This window comes from Dermacentor andersoni, chromosome 6 (genome assembly GCF_023375885.2).
Source record: "Dermacentor andersoni chromosome 6, qqDerAnde1_hic_scaffold, whole genome shotgun sequence".
In the NCBI taxonomy this organism is placed as follows: Eukaryota; Metazoa; Arthropoda; class Arachnida; order Ixodida; family Ixodidae; genus Dermacentor; species Dermacentor andersoni.
In genome coordinates, this window is record NC_092819.1 from 55,356,613 (window position 1) to 55,376,130 (window position 19,518).

At 48.2% G+C, this 19,518-nt stretch overlaps 1 long non-coding RNA gene and 1 pseudogene across 1 annotated transcript; both read left to right on the plus strand.

Moving 5' to 3' along the window:
- The first annotated feature begins 7,088 nt into the window (after positions 1–7,088).
- On the plus strand, positions 7,089–10,362 carry LOC129382399 (uncharacterized). Its single transcript, XR_008610464.2, has 2 exons — positions 7,089–8,374; positions 10,239–10,362. It is a non-coding gene; the product is annotated as an uncharacterized lncRNA (long non-coding RNA).
- A 4,463-nt stretch (positions 10,363–14,825) lies between these two features.
- LOC126523109 (U2 spliceosomal RNA) lies at positions 14,826–15,003 on the plus strand (annotated as a pseudogene).
- Positions 15,004–19,518: the final 4,515 nt, after the last annotated feature.

Genomic DNA, 19,518 nt, shown 5'->3' on the forward strand with positions numbered 1-19,518 from the left:
ACTCTTCCGAGAAGCTATACACAGCCAGGTCCCGGTGCAAGTCCGCGACGGCACCAGAGACGCCGCCAGACCGCGCGTTCCTTCGGGAGGCAGGGCCTCCTGCCGCCATCTCTTTAACCTATTCCTTCCTTCCCCTCCTCCTTTCCCCCGTTACTCCGCCGCATCTTCTTCTTCCTCCTCTGCGACTTTGTGCCTGCGATTCTCCCGTCCCCTTCCCTCCCTCCCCCCCTAACCTTCTCCTCGGCAACTCCCTCAGCGCGCGCGAGCGTGCGGCTTGATGGCACGCCTGAAGCGCATCTCTTGTTTGGGTCGGGTTTTTTGCTGCTGCGCAGGCTTGGTGCGGGTATATACATACCCTCGCTGCTCGAATCTCACTCAAAACAAGCTGCAAACTTACTTCCTCGATGCCAACGTGATGCTCTCGTCGTTTACCGCTCTCTCTCTCTCTCTCTCGTGTGCACCCTTCGCCTCCCACTTTGCGTGCCAGGAGCGCGTCAAGTTCATGTAATTCGACACTTGATTAATGTATTTCTCTCTCTCTCTATCTCTCTCTCTCAATCTCAATCTTCTACATGTGTAATACTTCCTTCCAAACTGTCCCCGAGTCGTTTACGCTTATATATATATGCATATATGGATTATGGAAAGGGAATAAGGCATTTCCGAAGGCTCTTTGCTGAGCGCCGCCGCCGATATAATGACGACACTTCGACGTCGCTGTTATCATGCATGCTGGGACACTGTCCCGTGAGTGAGAGCAAAGGAAGGCGGCCGAAGGGAATTAGAGGATTTGCTTCGAGCCGCGACGACTCGAAATTACGCCCAATTACACTAGAACACGTTCACAGACCGCAAGAACTGGTGCGTGGAAAGAACAAGCTGCCCCCCCCACCATCGTAGATCATATAGAATATTTCTTAGGAGCCGCGTGGCAGCCCGTGGAGTGTAAAAAATTGAAAGCTGATGAATGAAAATTAACATTTCATTCGATTAGAAAGGCGCAGTTGCGAATATTTAGTTTCCCTGCAGAACAGTTGTAAACTTATTTATATTGTAAAGGTTTTGTTATAAACTGCTTTGTTCGTATACTGGGGCCTCAATTAAAAACGTGAGATCCTGACTGACCAGGAAGAAGCCGTTCGTTTATGAAATACACCTGTTTCATCGTCGAGCTTGGCCTAAGTCCTTTATTATCAATGCCACACACCGCTAAGCTCGGCCGTTTTTCGTTGTGTGTATGTGTGTCCGTGTGCGTGTGTGTATGCGTGCGTGCATGAGTGCTTGCGTGTGAGCGCGCGCTGTAATCCTGTTGCGGCTTCTGCGTCTGCCTTACGCAAACGGCATGCCCATCAGCGTCGACGGATTATCCGGGAGTTTACCTTTGAATATCGAGAAGAACCATTATGCACGACCCGTTCACGTAATCCCGGGAAAAAATACAATGCGAACAATAATAAGCTGCGATAAAAAACATCTTTTACTCTTTTAAGCCCCGGCCGTACTCGCGAGTCAAGCGTTTCCTCCTCTCTGCCCTTCTTCGTCCTCTCGTCCGCAATCCAAGCTCGACCCGCAGGGATTAACGCTGCGTCCCTTCCTGATCCTGCAGCGAGCCTCTCCGACAGTGACCCGAGCGGCCGAAGCCGGCCCACACAGGAACGCCTAGCGCGCGCCCTTCAGCGCCCCGCGGCCATTCTCGCTTGTTACTGGGTCGTGTGTGTGCGCGCGCGCGTCTGCTTCGCTTTTCTTTCGCCGCCTGCTTTCTTTTCCCATCCTCCCATATGGTTCGTGCGCGGCGCTAGCGGCACGCGTTCGTTACGCGCGCCGGCGATGGCGCGAACGGCGCGGCCATTGAGAGAGGAGGAATCCAACTGGCAGGAGGGAGAGAGAGAGAGCTGCTCGTGGCGTGTGTGTGTGCGCGCGCCCGGCATGCCGGCGCTTACGGGCATGCATGCGTTGCCGGCTTCACGGTCTATGTGCCAAGTTCACTGGGTCCCAGCCGGGAGGGGATAGGGCCGACGCGGAAGCGATGCCGCCGTCGCTGTTCGCTAAGCGCGCAGTTGTGGTGGGGGGGGGGGGGGGGAGGTCGCGACACACTGTGTATCGCTCGCTCTCGCTCGCGCAACAGTGCGCGTAAGCCGCGTCGTGGCATAACTCCTTTCCTTCTTCCTCCGTTCCACAGCTGCCGCGTCATATAGCCGCGCATCGTAACAATGTGCGCAAAATGCGGTAACTGTTAGCTAACTTTTTTTTTATGGTTCTGAAACGCGTAACTGGCACACTGCTATCATAGGCTGCGGTTCGGGCGTGTCATTTGGACCGCGGTGTCCGGTAGAGGCGCCCTGGGCGGAGCGATTGCCGGCCTCAGTCGCAAGGCTAAAACCACCTTTAGCGAACTGCCACAGCCGTCACTGCCGTAGAGTGAACAACGTCTCCGTTATGCGACTTAGCAGGAATTTGACCTAAGGTGCTATACTGCCGCCGTGATGTGGCCAAGCACGACACTGCCATCGTCCGTTGCACCATTGTCACTGCCTTTGTAGCCATACGTTCAGTTGTGGGCTCTAGCTGAGAAATAGTGGCCAAACTAGCAGTGACGCGCTGGCTACGGATGTTACTATATCTTCTCCAATGTACCCTAATGAAGGTGAACCTCTCTATCACGTCATTTACAGTTTGGCCGTACACCGCTAGCTGCACATATAAGACTTGACCAAATGAAAAAAAAAAAAAAAAAAACATTGTAATTCACCTGACAGTAGCGCAAGCGAAACGCGTGCGAGGATTTGTGTTTATCGGAAAACTTCGCAGTTGAAGAAAAATTCGTGCTGCTTCGTGGGCGGGAATCAAAGCTGAGAACAACTTTCTGTGCATGCCGTTCTACCACCTCTGCTAACCAGGAAGCTAGCAGGTCGCAAGATCGAGGTCTAATTATTCGACAAAGCAAAGTTGATGGACGCTGAATATGGCAAATCACTATTGTGAGAATCCGTAATCGAGAAAGCCATTACTGCTGCCTCTTTACATCCTCATGTTACGTACATTTCAGCTAAATGTACGCGGATATCATGTAATGGGTTTGGCCCGCTCTTTACCTTCAGGCGTGACGTCGCCAGGAACGACGACTGCTTGATGACGGAGCGACGAACGCATGAGTAGGACGTCGACGACGACGCGAGTGATGCAATGCAGTGTGACGCCATATACGTACACTTGACCCCGAAGCGATGCACACTCTTCATCCCGCTTGTCGACGACTGTAGCGCTTGTGGACGGCGACCACCTTGCCGACTAACAACGTTCAAAACCCAGCTGGAACTGTAATAACCAAAGCGCTACTTTACGCGGCACTGTCACTGCCTTCGGAGAATATCTGTAGAAGCTGTGATACGCCGATACGAGTGTTTCACGACCGCTTCTTTACTGCGACAGCAGTTAAAAGCTCGATACTGTGTGTGCAGTGCCTATCCGCCCGCCCTTTCCGCTACGTCATCGTGTCGTCGCGAGGCTACCTCCTCGCCCTTCGATTCGTACCCCCTTATCGTAAGGCGGCGAAAAACAAACGTTTTCTATACTGCCGCACCGGCCACAGATGAGTGTCGAATTCCTGCTCTGCCGGGAATCAGCGGCGCGTTTACATGAATGCGACAAGTGGCGCATCGCATCGCTTTTTGAAGAGCATCGCATTCATGCAACCGGTTACAGTGTGCCAGGAAGGCGAATCGCATTGACGCGACGAGAAAAAGCATAGTTGGAGACGTGGTAAGTCTTAATACTCGTGCGGGGCATGCAAACGCTGGCGTGTCGCATTGAGTGAGAGGAACGGCTACCACCGCGAGTACTCTCCTCCGCTCGCCGGCCGAATGCAAATCACCAGAGACAGGTTCTATACCTTGTTTCGGACGAGGCCGCATGCGATCGCTGTCGCGTAGCAAACACCGCGTGATGCATCAAAGAATTCGACACGCTGTACAGTGTCACATTCATGTAAACGCGACTAGGATGCACTTGGAAGACAGACGTGCTAATTACTCGGTTACTTTATGTCTCGCACGAGCACGTGATGTCGTCTATAACCTTGGTTCCTGAGGCGTAGAACAATAACAAGAGAGAGAGAGAGAGAGAGAGAGAGAGAGAGAGAGAGAGAGAGAGAGAGAACACATTCACGATGACTGTGGTATTGAGATGACATTGCAAATTACTTGTATTGGCACCGCCTTAGCACTGTCTCGACATTGCATTCGAGCTGCAATGACATTGTATTCGAATTGCATTGGAATTGTATTGGTGTCGCATTGCCACTGGATTGGCATTCCATCGGCAATGACTGTGCTGTGCAATTCGCTGTAACCAGAGCGTGTATGCTTCACATTCGGACGTTCCACGGGCAGACTCGTTCCTTACGCCGAACAGCTCAGTGAATATGCGAAACCACACTCAAACACAAACACACAAAATTTAAAAAAAAAAAAGAAAAGACTTATTGCGTCGTTCGGGACTCGGTCACGGGAGCACCGTGTCTCCAGAGCCTATAGCGGCTTCCTTTATTGTTATTCGTAGTGCCTGCGGCGATTAGCTCAACCAGTCGCGAACACAGTTTCAGAAGCTAATCTAACCAAGGAGTCGACAACAACAAAAGAGAAATAAAAGGTTAGGGAAGGAGGAAGGACGCGCTGTATAGAAAGGAAGAAGCAAAACGCGCTGCCGCATCTGCACGGACCACCGCGCACGCTGAAAACAGAAAAAGAAAACACTTGCTACACGCACGCTCCTCGCGGCCGGGAAGGCGCGACTGCACAACGCCCAGCCACTGGGTCATCCGGAAGTGGCGCCGGTGACCGGGACGCAGCCAACAATGACGGCCACACCAACGCGCTCGCGAGGGAGACGGGCCAAGTGCACGCGGCCAGCACGCGGAGAAACGATAAGGAGAACACACACACAGACATACAGACACACACACACACACACACGCACACACACACACACACACACACGCACACACACACACACACACACACACACACACACACACACACACACACACACACGCACACGCACACACGCACGCACACGCACACGCACACGCACGCACACACACGCACACGCACACACGCACACACACACACACACACAAACCGGCAAAGACAGCAGAGGGGGAGAAGGATGGAGAAGAGGGACGCTTTCAGCCAACCGTTTTCACAGAGTCAGTGGCGGAGAAGTGTGCGCGGCAAACTATACCAGTCGAACCCGGATAATGCGAATTATTGCATATTTCGAACACGCGAAACTCACTTCGCCGATGTTCTCGTCACCGAGCAGACGGGGCGATGTGGAGTAATGCTAATATTTCTTTTCGTTCGACCGTGTCCTCCGAGCATCTATTTTCAAAATAAAAAAAAATATATATACTAAATTTACTTAGAGATGTACAGGCTTCCCTGAATGAACTAGATGGTGGAAGGCTCTGTATAATAGATAGTTTCTAGCGCAGCTAACAACTCACTGTTGCCGTTACCGCCCCGCCAGTTGATGTAGTTTCGTGCGCGCTAGGCCATCCACACTCCACATGCGAAGGTTGCACGCACCTGATGGAGACGATACGTCTGTACTATATCTCCTTAAGACACAGACAGTTCAGCGGCGACATAATCGCTTCTCACATAGTTTCTTGTTACTGAATGGCATACGTACGTTACAAACGTTACCCCCGCCTCTCTCTCTCTCTCTCTCTCTCTCTCTCTCTATTTTGCTTTGTCTAAGTGATAAGGTGGAGGCGGCATCTCCTAAGCAAGCGTCTTCAAATGTTTGCCGTCGTAAAAAGCGTTTTTCTTTGCCTAAATACAGAGCTAAAGATGTGTCGTCGTGTACGGCATTGGACATGTGCATATATACACTGCATTTCTTGTTCATTTATTTTCTCGCCGTGGTTGCTCAGTGGCTATGGTGTTATAGGCTGCTGAGCACGAGGTCGCGGGATCGAATCCCGGCCACGGCAGCCGCATTTCGATGGGGGTGAAATGCGAAAACACCCGTGTGCTTAGATTTAGGTGGACGTTAAAGAAATCCAGGTGGTCCTAATTGCCGGAGTCCTCCACTACGGCGTGCCTCATAATCAGAAAGTGGTTGTGGCACGTAAAACCCCATAATTTAATTTTTTTTCCTTTATTTTCGCATTGTCTTATGGTATTGTTAACGCACTTCACGGCTGCGTTTCGTCTTCCTGTGATGTCACAACAGTCTAGCTTAAATTTGTGTCCCTTATTTCGAAAGCTCAGGCGTGAATGCCATTGAGTCGATTTCATATAGTCCCACATGCATCTCGCGTTATATCCTTTTTGAATAATTTACGCGGTAGCTGCCAAATTATATATATATATATATATATATATATATATATATATATATATATATATATATATATATATATATATATATATATATATATGTCAAGAGAATACGGCAACGACACAGAGCTGGAACCCCCTAACTCCACAATTTCAAGCTCTTTAACACACAACTAAATCTCAGTTCTTCGGCGTTTTCGCGTTCCGTTTTCATCGGTACCGCTGCAACAACCGCCGCAAGGCATCGAACCTTCGATTTTAATATCCGCAAGAGATCTCCCTGAGTCGTGAGCCAACGCTGCAAGTGTGATATCTACGAACAGGGCTTTAACGTGCGCATTGCTCGTGAACCCGGTCTTTGTAGAACTTTCTCCTAGCTAGCTGGTTCGTGATTGTAATATACATTGCACGCAAGGTTGTCATACATGATCGGAAACGTTGTCGCACGTTTACGAGAAGACGTGTGTTCTCAATTTTTTTTTGTCTTAGTTTTCTATCTTAGCTGTAGCATTTTCACCTCGCGCGCAGAGTGTACTCACCACAAACCTAGTAGGCCTCAGGCTCTTACGCTCGGACTACTGCAGACGGAGATGTACCCTAATCTCAGCACTCTGCACGCAATTTATCCAGTGGTATCCCCTAACAACGCTTTCCCCCCATGCGGGGACGTAGCCACGCTAGCGCACATGCTCTGGGAGTTCAAGGCAACGTACACTAAAGCTCTTATACTGTCTCGGGTAGGTGCACTGTAAAAAGCAACCGTCATTTTGACGGCCATCTTTTTATCTATTTTGACGAGCCGTCGTTGTCAAACGCGAAAGACGGCGACTTCTCCGTGAACGTGCGAGCGAGGAGAAAGAGACGGAGAGCGCAACACAAAACGAGAAACTCTATTGGCTGGCGCGTAGGGGACGTCATCTGTGACGTCGTTCCACGTGCGCTTCGGGCCCCCGCGGCTGCTTCAAGGAAGGAGTCCTCCTCGTCCGGTTGTTGCCTGCGCAGGGGAAGCTGGTTCCGTCCCCTCGTTTTTCTTTGTGCGCGCTGCTACTGCCTGGGCGTGCGGTCGGCTTTTTTCGCCATTTTTGCCTTTTTGTGTGTGGCGCGTTGGAAGGCCGCGAAGACGCAGTCAAGGAACGTGTGGGCATCGAGCTGCAGCCGAAAATCAACTGCAGCGTGTTAAGGTAAGTGTAGTGTGTTCTGCTTATATGCTTCTTCGTCTGTTTACATGCTTCGTTCGTGCAGCACGTGTTCTGTGAGGCACATAGCTCACGAGAAGCACGCTAGTTCTCAAGCGTAATGTACTACACGCTCCGACGGCCGTGGGCGCGAGACTGCCGTTTAGAGACGTGCTTCTGCGTAAAGCGGAAAAGCGGAAACCACACAACCGCGATCTTTCGCGCGTGACTCGCGGCCTCATGGTTCAGCCACGTGCAGCGATTTTCAGGGGCTGCCTGCACCCACGTGTAAAAAAAAAAAAAAAAAAAATCTTCATGTGAGGGACACTGAAGCGTACGAAGAGAATTGGCGCACGTTAATTGAAGAGAGTAGAAGAAAGTCGTTTTTAGTGCCCCTATCATGCAGGCACATATATCCCGATCGAGTCTGACTTTCGATCACTGCTACGCGGGCCAAGGATCTAAAACGAGTTGGTCGAGCTCTGGCGCGCTATGCGTCGCTGTTTAAATGCAGAACACCTGATGAATGTGCTTAATAGGCAGTAAAAGTAGTTGTAATTACCATTCTTTACATTTTCATTTGTTATTCAGGCTAAGACATGTGCTATGACTACCAGATTCGTAAAATTATGCGTCAATAAAACCAGACTACTTTTCGTGCACTGTTGTTTAGATCAGCCTTTTCTGCGTTATTTCTTACGCTCTTTATTTCTTTTCTTTTTTCTCTCCTCGCTTCCTGGCACACCGAGTTATGGGGAGCATACGTCGGTGTCCGGTGGCGATAGGACAGCTCGATCCTGTTGCGGACGTGGCGTACCCTCCCGACTGCCCCCTCACCATGGAGTTTTTGCAGAGGTAAATGAGTGAATGTGGATGATGCTTTTGATAAGTAATCGGAAACCGAGACAATAACGTGAGCAGTAGGCTTCTTTTTCCTGAGGAATGGCACTCGCCATCCTTAGCCAGTGCCTGCAAGTGACCAGTCCTGCCCTATTCCCCTGGAATTCAGATGTCACATACATTCCTCTCGTGCATTTCTTCCTTCACTGGCACGGCATCATGTTGTTTTGTGGCACAGCTGTATGGTGTTTCGCCCATCACGGCCGTCTTTAGAAAGTAGAATGGCAAGGTTATTGACATAGTGCTGCTTGCCAGTGGTACATGCTGACAAGCCTTGCACATTTGCTAGCTCTGGCAATGAGTCAGAGGGTTGCGAGGTGAAGGTTGAAGTTTTGATTTTAATTTGCACCCAGTTCTGGTATTCTAAGACTTGCAAAACTGCAGATTTGATCATTGTCGCATTTCTAATGCACCAGCTTGGCAGTTTACAATGCCTAAACTTGGTCACGTGTCCTGTGAGCGCATCTAGATAGCGCTTTTCAGTTTTATGCATAGTTTTGTTGGTTGGCTACCGCAAGAAAGGCGCAAGGACGAAGAACCATATAGCTCAGGTGCTACTGTCAATGATTGCTAAATGTAATGTGTGCAGTACTTTTATTGTTACCGACGTCGGGAAAAATGGGAGCGAGAATGAAGTGAAAATGCAGTTCTTTTAAGTCACTCTGCTATGTATCGTGTCCATTGGCTAATGTCCTAGTGCAACATTACAGTGTGCCTGACTATGGGTTGCGTCCACACATGTGGCACTAAGTTGCCTAATGCCTGTCTGCACTTTTACAGACCTCAGGTTCCCTTGTTACCATTGATGCAGTGCTCTCTCTAGCCTGTGTACAATCAGCCCCAAGAAAATAGAGCTCACTACCTCAACTTCTGGGCGCTCAACAAACCTTTTGCAATGATGAATGTCAGTTTTTTTTTCGTTTTGCATTGAAACTGGCGACATGACACATAGGCAGGACAGCTTCACAGGTACTGTCACAACCATTACATGGCACTTTCGCCTTTCACCTGGTGATCTTTTAGGGGCTGGCAGGGTGATTAGTGCCTTTAAAAAACATTATACTGTGGTCCCATATTTGCCCAGAACTGCTGAGTACTTGAAATGTACAGGTGAAAGAGCCATCATAAAGGTTGCTATGGCGGCACCTGAGAAGTTGGCCACCCTGTGTGTCAACAGTTGCAGTGTAAAAAAAAAAAAATTAGACATTCATCATCGTGGCAGGTTTGTTGATTGCTCAGAAGATTTCAGTAAGAAATTCCGCTTATTTGCAGCCAAGGGCACAGAAACTAGAATGAGCATTCTCTTAATGGTAAGATGAAGCATGATACTGAGGTTCGTAAATCTACGCACGACTGCCATGTTGCAATTGCAGCCTATACCTGGACATCGGGGTGTTACATCAGTACTGACCTATGTATGCGGCTGACAGAAGAAACCCTGAAATGCAGCAAAATGCTCTTGTATAGTTACGGTTTCTAGAGTCTGTGCATGTTCCCTGTATATGATGAGCACCTATTGTTACTATTAATCCTTTACGGGTATATGTGCAATTGTGGGTTGTTTTTACGAGTTATAATAATGGTTACATGTAGGTACATCATCCATCATTAGTGCCTGTATATGTAGCTATTTAAGCGCACTATTAGTGTGCTCACATTTGCTGCTACATGATTTTAATTGTCTTTTCATTTCATAATACTGTGTGTTGCAGAAGGCAGTGCAGTTCGCACATTCATGGCATTTCACGTGTGTAGCCAGAGTATGTGATTGGCACAGTTTATGGAGCATGGATTTATTCTATCCTCATTTTGTTTCCAGGTACCTTGGGCAGATCAACCCAACGAAAGGGCGCGGCAAAGGCAGGGCCGGCGGAATCGCGCCAAGGTTACTCAGCCTGCTGAAAGCACTTTAATTTATGAATAAATGTGCAAGTAGAGATGTACGTTTTTGTCTTTTGTTGCATGTTTTATGAGGTACTGCCCACTGCAAGTGACTGTCATGTGGTCATGTTGACCACACAATATATTGACACAGAATTATGTTGACACTTGTGTTGTTGGGCCATCATACTAACAGTACAGTTGCATTTCATGTTGCCAAGCCAAATTTTCGAATGGTTAAAGGCATCGTCATTTTTAAATGACAGCCTGCTATTACCTTGACGGCCAACGCTGTACTGACAGTTATATAAATTTCAAATTTGCAAAAGTCCAAGTAATAAAAACAGTTAATTGACAGCTTGCCATCACAGACAATCAAATGGTATAATTACGGTTTGGTTGTATTTTGAAATTTATAAAAAAGACATAGAAGTCAGGAAAAAACATTGTCTTTTAGAAATGACGGCTTGCTGTAACTGCTACGGTCAAGTGCTGTCCAATTGACGGTTTGGTTGTATTTCACATTGACAAGAAAAACATCGAAATGATGCAAAAACCGTCATTCAGAAATGATGTTCTGCTGTCACTTTGATGGTCAAATGTCATCAAATTGACGGTTCGGTTGTATTTCAGATTGACAAGAAAGACGTCAAAATGATGGAAAACTGTCATTTAGAAATAATGTTCTGCCGTCATTTTGATGGTCAAATGTCATCAAATTGACGGTGCAGTTGTATTCCAGATTGACGAGAAAAACATCAAAATGACGAAAAGACACCGTCATTTGAAAATGACGGTGTGGCATCATTTTAACGGCCAAATGCTTGGAAATAGAGCTGCCAAGGTATTTCCCGTCATTTTGACCGATTTTTTTTTACAGTGCATGGGAGGCGGCCCTCCGCAGCCCGCTGCTGGCCGACCAACTCTGGGCCGTCTAGCAGCACCGCAAAGCGGCCGACAGGCTTGGCCTGACGGCCACCACGTGGGTGGCAGTCGCCCGCTGCGCGCTAACGCGCGCCTTGCAGGACATCAATAAAGTTTTTCAACCAACCAGCCTGCAGTATGGCATCAAGCCGACTGGATGTATTGAAGCTCTAGGTTTCAGGAATGGACTCCTATGCGAGAACAGAAATGTCAACAGAAAGCTAATTGATTGCGCACCCATGAATGCTTCTTTTATGGCTTCCAAGTTTAAGGGAGCAACAGTTAGGAGCTGGAACCACCAGAAAAAAAAAAAAAAAAAAAACAAGGATGCCTCCTAAGATGTCATTGATGCTGCCACCGAAAATTCAGCTTAACAGCGCCAGCCTTCTGAAAAATACTCAAGGTGGGAGTAGAGATCGACACAGCTGGTGTTTCAAATGCAGAAACCACACGCCACCTGACTGGAAAATGACACAAATACATTTTTATGTGCCTACCAAGTCACTGTGGCATAACTAGCAACGGATGTGCAGGTGAAGTGGCTCCTACAGTTCATACAGGAGAACACCACCTATCAATCTCGCTTTCTAGGACAGACGCTGCAAGGGACCTCTAGATGGTTGCGCGCCGATGCAATATGTCTCAATGTGAACCACATTTACGCATGCCCGGCTATATTCACTAGATGCTACCTTAAGCCTTCCACTTAAAGAAAGACTTTTCCAATGAGACGCCAATCTTTTGTGTATATGGGCACGGTTTGGTGTGGCATTCAGCCATGCCTACCTGTCCCCATTAGGGACAATAGACATCGACATCTTGTACCACCGCAGTGAAGACCAAACGACGTGTCATTTTCTGTGCCAGCGCCCGCAGTACATTGTACAGAGGTTATCACTCCTCGCCATGCTCAACCAGCTGGACGGCCAACAACTGTCGGAATAAATCATTCCAGAGCATCGACTGGACTTATCCCATCACAAGGCCGCGCAAGCGTTCCTGCGCTTCTTGCGATCCACCGGAATGCGTGAATGCCATAATGAAAACGCCCATACTATATTCATTTTTTTCCCTTCATTTTTTCATCTCTCCTTTTCCATGCTCTTTCCAATCGCCACTTTTTTTCAAAATCCCAGTTCAGAGCAGCAAGCCGGAAGCTCTAATCTCGTTAACCTCCTTGCCTTTCCTCTCTTCCTATCTCTTTATGTGCACTTCATGCGACCCCTCGTGTATCCAGACTGTGAGCTTCGTGGCATGTGCCTGACTATTAAGACCAAGCACTGTGCGGCTGCCCTCAATACATGCAAAATCGAGAGAGATCGGCTGAAAGTCTCTCCCGTCCTGACAGCCGACCATTGCCAGATGGCGATATACATGATGGGCTGTTGGGACTGCATAAAGTTTTAGGAGGCTTTGCTTGATTTTATTGAGCAGTATGGGTCTGGAATGTAGGCTCTGAGTAAATATATGCGTTTTCTTCTTCGCCTCTTCCATCTGTCCTAATTGTCACCCACATTGTCCATCCTTGTTTCCCCTCTTCCCTCAGCGCTGAGTAGCTGGCTGGAGGAGCGTCTACGTGACGTCAACCTCTCCGTCCTACAAAACTAAACACGTTGAGCGCGGGAAAGAACCCACAAAACGACAACAGAAAAAAAAAGAAGGGCAGACAACAACGGAGCGCCACTTCTTATTTTACTTCTTTGTGATGTCTCTTCCGCTCCGAACATGTTCAGTTCTGAAGATCACTAACTATATTCCAACGCTCACGTCGTTTTGGGATACATCTGTGCCATTCCTATCTTCGAACTTCTCTCTCTCGCACTCCACGCTTCAGAGCAGAAACTTAATCAATGGCAGCGCCCTGATCGGCCGCCGTATATGCGCCACGCTGTGTCTTGCAACCAGTTGCACTGTTCTACAGCGAGACTGCGCGCTTAAAGGGGCGTCGGCAAAAAACACGGCACGTCAACACGAGCGCCATCCCCGGAAGCCCCACGAGTGAGGCCCACTTGGCGCCGAGCGCGCCAGAGACGCTATATATACATACAGGCTGTTGACACGGTTCGGCGTCGTCATCCGGATGCCGTCTGACGCGCCCGGCCGTTCGTCACGCAGTATGTGTGTCCTCGCCCCCCCCCCCCCCCCCACCCACCCTCCGCCGGCCCCGTCATCGCCGCTGTAGCTTAACTGTGCCAAGAGCGTGTTCCTGACCCACCTTCGCTCACCGCAGCCAGTGGGAGGAGAGCTGGCCTCGCAGCTTACGTCACAAGATTCCGTTGGACACGTTGGGCTTTTCTTTTCTTTAAAAACCGAATAGCTTTCATTGGTTCTTTCGCCACGCGCTCTAGCGCCACCTAGTTGCAGAGCGTGGAGGGCGAACCACTTCTCTGCGTGCGAGCTGCCAAAGCTCTCCAAGATGCATGCACTGTCCACCTATTATAGACCTTTTTCATCCGCGATTTGGCAGCAGTGCGGTCATGACCCCAGAGAACTTCCGGTCAGTCATTTTCGGGAGTCCAGCTAGCCAAGGAAAAAGAAGTATTTTGAAGTATAGCATACTGTAGGGTACATATTCTTGATGTTTTCAGGTATAAAGAACATGCACCATGCGTCGAACTCATGTGTGGGCTTTCTTTTTGTTTTTTTTTTCGCACTTAACAATACAATTCGTTGTCAGACACTCCAACTCCCCACAAAACTGGTGCCAGCTATAGGGTCCTGTAAGTTTATAGGCTATTGTAACGTGTTGCTCCTGAAGGCTCAACCGAAAGTCTTGTGGAAACTCCGTAAGCGACTACGAATGCGTTAATTTACCGGCTCTGTTCTTTGCGAAATTGCGCAGCTATGCGCGACGAAACAACAAACGCCACCTAAATGTTCTCGCTGCAACAAGTCATCAAGGACATCATTCCTAAAGGCGATTATAGTATTCCAGATGAATTCGGCTGTTCATCGCCGACGGTATTCATTCGTCACGTGCATGCCTGGCAACCCTGGCAACCCTGGCAACCTCCTTGATTCCTATAGCTGCCGCGTGCGAAAGACATTGCGAAGCGTTCTCGCAAAACGTGGCTGCTGACAAATTCAAATACAAATCCAATTTCGTGACAACTGACTTTGGCTGCGGACGGCATTTTGGTTAAGGCACACGTGCGACCATCGATAAAACGTTTTGTCACCACGTTCTCAAGGCCAAATCTCACAAATGCGGGAAAAATATTTGTGAAAAGACAGGAACTGAGCAGCGCTACTTTGAAGGTTGCTCTATGTAGCGTGCAGAAAGAACCGCAGGACGTAAGTGGCACAATGTGTACACTGATCGAGCACCGAAAGGACACGAGCCATTCCACTTTTGTAAAGATGGATGACCAGCGAAGCTGTTTAGCATACGACACAGAGGCGACACAGGCATAGGTACGCACACATTTACCCGGGTTTTTATGTACATTCACTCGGACGATGGAATCGCCGCTCCAAGGAGCCGGAGTAAACTAGACACGCGTGACGTTTCGACGGGACCGCCACAACGGGAGAGCGGAAGGAAAGGAGTTACGCAAGCGCTTGGAACGCCGACAAAAGAGAGGGCGGTGCGACTGTAGACATGGCCGACGCGGGTCAAAGTGTACTATCTGTTCCTATCAGCTGAACATCTGGCACAAGCTGTGTTTGGGCCCAAGATATTAAGCTTACTTTTGCAAGCTGACGGAGTGCTTGGTCTGCTTTATCTCCCCCGCGGGTCGGCCCGGTATTGCACTATCTTCGAGATCGACCCATGACTTTTGGTCTACGGACATCGATCCGCTGGAATCTAGCCATATACAGCTTCGCTGTGAAATACGCATAGCTAGAGTTTCATACCCTCTCATCACCGTATTAATATGTAAACTGGCTGGCAATCAGTTGTCCATGACTTTCATTCCAGAACATTGGAATATGCTATTCTACTCTGATTTTACTTTGTGTGAGCGCGGCTGTGGTGAGATTGAGAGGAGAGCCTTCGATCCTGCGCTGCATTAAGAGAAAGTAAAGCACCAAGCTAAAATTATACGGATGTATGAGGGCTGTGTGTTGTCTCATGCCACTTCTATGTCGCTGTTCATTCTGCCTGAGCTACAACGGATTAGAAAATGCCATCCGCAAGCCCATGTAGATACCCGCATCGCATGTCCAGGGTTCGGAATTCGGCTGCGGCGAAGTCATCCTGTCGGCGCAGTGAGATACTCGCGTTGTATATATTTGCTTAGTGTCAGCTTCTGAATAAATGATGTGTGTATATTGCTCGTAATCGCCCGTAAGCGGCGTCTGCTCCTGGCCATATTCAAGCACCAAATACAGCAGCAAGCACCAACCCGAAAGCCCACGTCTGCCCCTGAAGGAATCCGCAATTGATCTGTGTGTGATTACTGAACGTGGAATGGAACCTGTGTTGTGAACTTCAATCTCAGCGCTATAGCTTGGTTCGTCCACCGCGGTGTTTGTACTGTAATTATGTATATAAGTCATCTCTGAATATTTCGAAAGGTGTAAAAGCCGACACCACAAACTTTTTTAGGAGCCGCAGTCACTCGCTTATACGTAGCATCATAGCATCTTAACATTCATGGGCATCGTCTACTTTCTCGTCGTGCGTCTCGCACTGTTAGTATACTATGAATATGTACTAAGATGCATTATCAATATGACTGCAATACGTACTGCGGCGCAGCCCCACGGCAAAGATGAAATACGTTGTTACCAGTATATTTGTTTGTTTGATAACAAAACAGAACGCTAGAATTTTTGTGTTCGTAGCGACAAGGGGCGTAAAGAAAGAAGCTATCGTAACTATCTGCCAATCTCGTTGATGCGCGTGTGCTTCTATACTGTGCCGCCTGCGTGTAGATGTTTCTTTCACAAGCGCCTACTCATTCTTAATTGGAATGGAGGACAGTGCCAATTGCAGCACATGTGGTGTCGAATAAACGACCAAACATCTCCTCTGTGACTGCCCCACATGCGAAGATGAGAGGAGTGCCCTCCGGGCAGCTTTGGAGCATTTAGACGACAGGCCTTCACACAGGAGAAGATCTTGGGTCCGTGGCCTCGTGTGCGTAATATGTGCAAGGCCACAAAGGTGCTGCTGGGTTTCTTGAAATGCACCAGCCTGTGACTGACTCAGCGATGGACGCTTGTGTGTGAAACGGTGCAAAATGCAAACTTCTCTCTTCCTTCTCCTCTTTCAATCCCCTTTCCCCAGTGCAGGGTAGCCTACCTGGCTCAGCCTGGTTAAGCTCCCTGTGTCTCCCCCCCCTCTCTCTCTCTACATGCTTAGGCACATTATCTTCAAGTGGGGCTGAAAACCCCAGATTACAAAAAAAAGAAGAACCTGTCACATGTTATGGTTCCTTCATTGGAAATTAAAGCAAGCATCCCGATCTGTTTGTTAAGGTAATCATGTACTTAACGTATATTAGATCAATGTTATGGCATGCTAATTGGAGCCGTTTCAAGCTATATTAATCGAGTCAAATAAGAAAGCGCTGGGAAAGCCTCAAGGTACAATCTGATCTGGTTTTCTTGAACTGATTCCATTTGCAAGATTTTTATGCCTGCTTGAATTACCTGCATTGCCTAAACGCTCGAAGCAGGGGAGACTGATTTATTTTCTTGCTATTTAGGAGCTGATAGAATATCAATGGCATACTACATATTCTTCTGAGGGAAAGCGTTAAGCAATGGCAATAGCTTTAAGCTTTTATATGAGCTTTCTTCGTGAAAAACAATGGAATAACACTGTTTACCTTTACAAGTTTCAGACTCCAAACACTGAAATTTTTGAGGAAAGAACATTAAAATTTTATGATATAGACAATAAAAAGTGTGCCTAAGTACAAGTAGAAGCATACTTGAGTGGTTGACTGGCCGGCTGCGGAATGCAGCAACGTCCGTAGCTCCTACCGCGAGGTAACTGCTACGTTCTACATACTTTTCTTTTTTGGCCCATGACCCCGGCAAAGCGGCACGATCATGCAATGTTGGCCTGTGAATTAAAAAAAAAAATTGTAATATATAGGCGGCCAACACGGCTGAAGTGCGATTCCGTCTCTATATGTATTTAGCATTCGTGTGCATCTTATTGTGAACATGTGTGTGTATCGCGCTCTCTTTGTTGTACTTGCAGTGATGTAAGCGTTTCCTGAACGTTGCACCACAGTGATTTATTCAACTTTGTGTTGAAATGTTCAAAATGTGGACCCGCCGTGGTTGCCTAGTCGCTATGGTGTTGGGCTGCTGAGCACGAGACCGCGGGATCGAATTCCGGCTACGGCAGCCGCATTTCGATGGGGGCAAAAACACCACGGTAAAGAATGTCAGGTGGCCCAGATTATTTCGGAATCCCCCACTATGGCGTGCCTCATAATCACATCGTGATTTTCGCACGTAAAAACCCATATTCTTTTTTAATAAGGCCACCCAGTAATGGCTAAGATAGCCGTCGGTATCGGCAAAACTGTATTATGCAGATCAAGTGCACTTGTTGGAATCGACATCAGGCTAGGCTTTTATGCATTGATCAACAAAATTCTATAAAACTAACTGCAATGTGTACAATTGTCCCTATTTTCATCCGATGCAACACTGACTCCTATGCGATGTTTGCTTATGCACCGCACAGGTTACGACGTTGATGTCATGCAGTTTATACATAGGTCGGTGAACTCACTCAGCAGTCGCCTCAATAAGATTTGGACCGACCCGTGAGGTTGTGATCATGTGAACCTAGCTGAGCAGTATTGGTGGACCTGAGTCGTCGTAAGTTGGACCGAGTATAATTTTGGCAGAGTCCTGGTTAACCTCCCTACCTTTCATTTATCATTTTCTCTCTCTCTCTTCTCTCTCTCTCTCTCTCTCTCTCGGGGAGCCTGCACATGCACGCGATAAAATCGCACCGTGGCATAAATCGGTAAGCAGTTGCATCTCACAATGGAACAAAAAGCAGGCTCAGACACACAGTTGCAATGATGTCTTTGTATATCCTGCAAGCTGCACAGTACTTTAACTATGAAGGCAGTAATGACAGGATATGGTTATATGAGTTCATCGAGTAGTACATGTAATTGTAAACTCTTGATCATCTTTGATTCTCTATAGTTGGACATGGCTTGTGCCTCTTGATACGTCTGCACGCTTGATTAGTGGCGGACGTGCAAGAACCATCAGCACTCGAAAGGATGCAACTGGCTGACTTATTCACTGTGCTACTTTGGTTTGCTTTTGTTTAATGTGGGATCTACTCTTTACAGAAACCAGGTGTTTGCCTGGTTTTCACATTGCTGCATGTGTTTCACTTCCGGAATTTCCGGCAACGTACAGAGAGGTGCTTGGCCACTATAAGAAAGAACGAAGAAAATATCCACGACCCCACGGGCGCCTAGACAGGTCCCAGGCGGTCGGCCTGAGACGGCTGCAGACGGGCACTTTCACCAACCTCTACCACCTGCACCGCCTGTGGCCCGCGCTGCACCCGTCGCCCGGCTGCCCGTGGTGCAAGCACGAACGGGCCGATATGGCCCATGTGCTTTGGGAATGCCAACGCCATGAGGAAGAAGGACAAGGAGGAAGGAAGAAGACAACATCAGGACCCTCTGAGGCGGGGCGCCTCAGTGAGAGATGGCAAGCCACCCTCCTGAGCGAGGCACCCGAAGACCAGGAGTGGGCCGTCCAGCGGGCCAGCGCCGTTGTCGAGGATCTCGAAAGATTTTCCTCGGGCGATGGACCCCTGGCAGCCTAGCCCCGGGCGCCAACATTAAATAACCGTTGGACAAATAAAGTTTATTCCTATCCTATCCACAGGAGGTAGAGAGAGAGAAACGAGAAAATACAGGGCTGTCAACGGCGAAGTAGTTTCTTAGGATACTTTGGTACGTTACGACCAGCATAAACAAAAATCCAATGCACTGAAGTAAGTGCAACATTCGATTACCTTTTAAAGTATGGGTTAATACAGGCGCAGCAAGGATACAAAACCTGCAACACATTGAAGGTTTATTGGTTTCCGTGCAGGAAGGAAATTATATACATCAGAAGAAAGAGACAGAAACTGTTTAAAGGATGCTTTTATTGCATTAACGCTTCCAAAAGAAAACGATGCTGTTTATTCCCAGTTGAGGCGTTAGATTTACTACTATATATAAAATCCATTACGATATATAGTTTGCACGTTCGCTTTGCGACCTTGGTAAGTAATCGCGTCTGGCCGTGACAGAAGCATGAAATCAGACGCTTAGTTTACCGGAAGAAATAGGCGTGAAAGC